This window comes from Sycon ciliatum, chromosome 11 (assembly GCF_964019385.1).
Source record: "Sycon ciliatum chromosome 11, ocSycCili1.1, whole genome shotgun sequence".
In the NCBI taxonomy this organism is placed as follows: Eukaryota; Metazoa; Porifera; class Calcarea; order Leucosolenida; family Sycettidae; genus Sycon; species Sycon ciliatum.
Window position 1 is genome coordinate 10,077,911 of NC_088653.1, and position 4,785 is coordinate 10,082,695.

Sequence of the window (4,785 nt, forward strand, 5' to 3'; positions counted from 1 at the left end):
GGATTTGACATGTAAAGCGTGTCACGTGACTGTGCCCACACATGCTGAACAGTACACACTGTAACTACAGCATACAGTGTACCTACTGTAGATATAGCTTTAAAGGGATATGATGTCATCCATGCTAGATAACTCTGTTTTTAATGTATGTAACCAAGCAGGCTCAGGAGGTCATGATGGCTGAATCTTGCCCTCGCCTGCAGCCCAAGGGCGTGCAGCCCGAGGGCTGCAGGCGAGGGCAAGATTCAGCCATCATGACAGGCAGAGCGTGCTTGAAATGATTTCTTACAGCGCGAAGCAACATATTAGGGAAGGTCAAAGGTCGAAAGGTCGAAACATTATTCCCGAGATGACGTCAAACGGTCCTGACATTCCCGAAATGACGTCAAACGGTCCTGACACTCCCGAAAGGACGTCAAACGGTCCTGATGGCCTTATTATGCCCGCTGCGAGAAGATCGCCTATTGGCCATGGCCCCAGCAACGATCACGTGTCATGTAAGAAACATGTGTTTGGCTTTTGGTTTGATCTTTCCCCATACATCTCCTTTGTTTGTGCTCTGGCATGGTGTCATGTTGGTACTAGGATCACAGGTCAGTGGAGTGCGTCTAAACTCACACCACTACTTTGTAGTGCCCTCATTCCCATTGTTCTCTATTCTTATTCTCACATTCTTTGTGGCCTTGGGAAATAGCTTGTGCACATTTCCGCTACGCTCACCGTCGATCAGCTTTGCTTTTCGTCACCATGTCTGCTCTTGATGGAATGAAGCAGATCCGCTGGGCGTCAGGTACTGTCACTAAGTTTCCGTTGTTGGTTGTAAACCATGGTCTTCGTTCTGGCGCTGGAATACCACCCGGCGAGAGTGTTAGAACTGTCCGTCCTCACTTGATCCTGATGAACACTGACTGGACCCTGTCCTCCAAGACACACGGGCATCTCTATGCGTGGATACCTGACAGTTTATAGCCTGGTCTTGTTCATACGCGAAATACCTGCCCCATTTAGCGATATTTCTCGTAGCTCTGAGATTCCCCAAAATCCACTACTTAGTGCTAAAGATCCTTGGAAGCATTCAGGGGCTCACCAGGTCGCCAAATATCTCAGATTCCCGTATAATATTATATATTTACCAACAGTATTAAACAGTTAACTCGTGAAAATTTGAAAATGCACAAGGGGTACATCGGTGGAGCCAATGGGGTTTTCGTTGCTTGTGCCATTGGGTCTGAGACTTAGCACCACACCACCACCTTTTGGTGCTGCATCTTTGCCTGTGTTTACCGACTGTTAGGCCATCGTGTTCCCTCGTGAATTGATGCGATAATCTACTCTTTATAACTATGCAAAAAAAACATCAACATGTGATCCACAAAAAACTTGTTGACGGCTTAGTACCGGGTAGACCAATTGTCTCTTGCATTGGATACTGCACCTCCCCGTCTTCTAGATTTATAGATTTTCACCTTAAAAACATCATTCATGAAACTGCCAACACTGTACTTGCTGACACAGATAGTCTAATCTCTAAACTTGCAAATACACATTTCCCTGCAAACAGCAAAGTAGTTACAGCTGATGTTGTCAGTCTTTACACAAACATGAATTGGCACGATACAATTTCTGCAATTGATGAGTTTTTGAAAGATGCTGAGCATCCATTGCGGCCTCTTTTGATTGCACTCATTGCCTTTGTTCTGAAAAACAACTATTTCAAGTTTGAAAACGTTTTGTATCATCAAGAACATGGCATGGCCATGGGCACTCCCATGGCGGTCAATGTAGCAAATGCCTTCCTTTTCATCCACGAAAAGAAAACACTGTCTATCTTTAAAGCTTCCATCTATCTTTTTGAAAGATTTATTGACGACCTCTTCCTAGTCATAGATGATAAGCTCAGCATAGAATCCTTGCAACAGTCTCTCTATTCAGATTTACCTGACATTAACCTCACCTGGTCAAATGTTAGCGATGAATGTGTCTTTCTAGATTTAGAACTCTTCTTAGACAAATCAGAGACTAATTGTAATGTCCTGTATCGTACATATCAGAAACCCAGGAATGCTTATCTTTACATTCCGTATAAGTCAGATCACCCAAAATCAAACTTCCGCTCATTTATCATTGCAGAACTCTGTCGATATAATAGAACTAATTCAAGATTGTCTGATGTTCTTACTATCCGTGAGCGTTTTTGGTGCAGACTTAGGCTCAGAGGCTATCCTCCACATTTCTTGGCTCCTATCTTCATGAATATTGAACCTCGTGTTACACATCATTCTGCTGCCAAGAAAGCGAAGACCAGCCACAACAGGAATACAATTACATTTGTTACTTCCTATCACCCGCATTTTGCAAGAAATCGTCTTAGAACGATATTAACAGAATCTTTCTCCTCTTCCAATGTTGAGATCTTCTATCGCAAAACGAAACAATTGTTTCACTGAAGCTGGTTTCTGATAAACATTTTCAAATGTTTGTTCTCTTTTCTCCATTCTCCATACTTTCATTGTTTGCAGGCTTAGTCGCCTGCATTTAGGCGGGGTCCAAGCTTTGGATCCCGCCTAAAATTCAATTCACCTCATGAATATAGTACTCATAGTTGCATGCGCACTTCATTCATGACACATGACACACATACACCTTGTGCAATTATTGCATGACCGTATTACCGTAGCATTTCCCAATGCCCTTGGGGCCCCTAGCGTTTTGGCGGCCCACATGTGTCAATACATTTTCTACCCACCTAGTGGGAGCATAAAATTGTGTTTCGTTCCACTTTACTCTTCACTCTGATGATCTACACCTAGTAGTGAAACCGGTCAGCCAAAAGTAAACTTTCAAAGAATGTCACACTTGTTTGTGCAGTTTGTGTCGGGGGTATCACTTCATTAAGATTTAGGCGGGGTCCAAGCTTTGGATCCCGCCTAAAATTCAATTCACCTCATGAATATAGTACTCATAGTTGCATGCGCACTTCATTCATGACACATGACACACATACACCTTGTGCAATTATTGCATGACCGTATTACCGTAGCATTTCCCAATGCCCTTGGGGCCCCTAGCGTTTTGGCGGCCCACATGTGTCAATACATTTTCTACCCACCTAGTGGGAGCATAAAATTGTGTTTCGTTCCACTTTACTCTTCACTCTGATGATCTACACCTAGTAGTGAAACCGGTCAGCCAAAAGTAAACTTTCAAAGAATGTCACACTTGTTTGTGCAGTTTGTGTCGGGGGTATCACTTCATTAAGATTTATGTTCAATATGACCTCCCTCAAACGTGTTCTTTAGTATGGACAAGAAGTCCCACGTTGGCCTACCTAGACCCGGTGCTGGCTCTGTCAGCGTAGTACCGCCACGCTCTAAACGCCTCCGTGAAGACACTGCTTTCGACGATGATGTCGATGATGATGATGTCGCCATAATCGACGCCCTAATCAACGAAAAGTCATCTGAAGCTGCAACCGACGCTGCAACTGACGACTCTGCCGATTCTGCCAATGCCTCACCTGTTACCTGCCCTGGCGACCGTCCTCTACCAGATGATGAGCTAGAGAGGTACGTTACCTGGTGCATTAATCGTGTATTTACCAGTAAGAAGGTTTTGTCCGAACAGTCGGAAAAGAAAGACAAGTTGCAAGCTCAAATTGATGGAAACTCCTTTCAAGATCATATCATTAAGAAGTTTTCTAAGCTCTCAGATAGGGCCAGATTGATTGAATGCACAGAGTATGTGAATAAGCAAATAGCCGCCTGCAATACCAAGCTGAGTAAAGCAGAAGCTACGCTAGATTCAGCTAACACTGACTTCAACATTCTCGCTGAAAGACTTTCATCTAACGAAGCAACCAACATTTTTGCCAGTCAACTCACTTCCCGTTTCAAATATCTTTCTGGGCTAAGACAAGCTTGCATCATCGCTAAACAATGTCGGACTGATTTAACCTCAGCCAGAAAAGACAAGCCAAAAGACAAGATGGATGTTCAAGCACTGCCTCCAACCTCAGAAGAGATTGGCGCTCTTATCAAAAAAGAAGTCACTAGGCAAGTCATTTCCCAGCAGCAGCAGCGACAGCAACCGAAAAAACAGCAACAGCAGCAGCAACAGTCTAAGATTAGTCGAAAAACCAGCTCAGCAAAGCCTGCTCAGCAAAAGAAGAAGAAGAAGACGGCAAAAAACGTTACAGTGAAATTGTCCCACGGCAGAAGAAAAGGCAAAAATCATTCTTAGACTTACGTTTGAAATATATTTGGAATCTCAATCTGAATAGACATTCTACGTACGTTCTAAACTCTGGTTTTCATAACTTTTCTAGTTTCAATTTCACACCCATTGAAAAGCAAGTTCTCGGATATGGGTCTAACTTTAGACCCTCTACTCACTTGCCAACACAGCAGCAATTATCAAACGATATTTCTGCACTTCAACGTAAAGTCAGATGGAATGACCTGTTTAATCGTTTTAGGACTACAGTGCCTAGCAAACAATATATTCCACATTTTCACCTCCCTTCAGAGAAGGTTCCTCCTACCGCTTTACCTCATGTTGAATTTGCTCTACTTGATTTCCGGTCAAGATTAGAATCTAGCATCCATGCAGCTCAGATTACAAGCAAACGTAAACATAATCTAACCCCTAGCGAATTATCAGCGTATCTCTTATTAAAAAACAGACCAGATATTGTTATTTCTAAAGCAGATAAAAATCTTGGCACTGTTGTTTTAAACAAAGAAGATTACATAGCAGAAGGCCTTCGCCAGCTAGCTGACAGAAAAT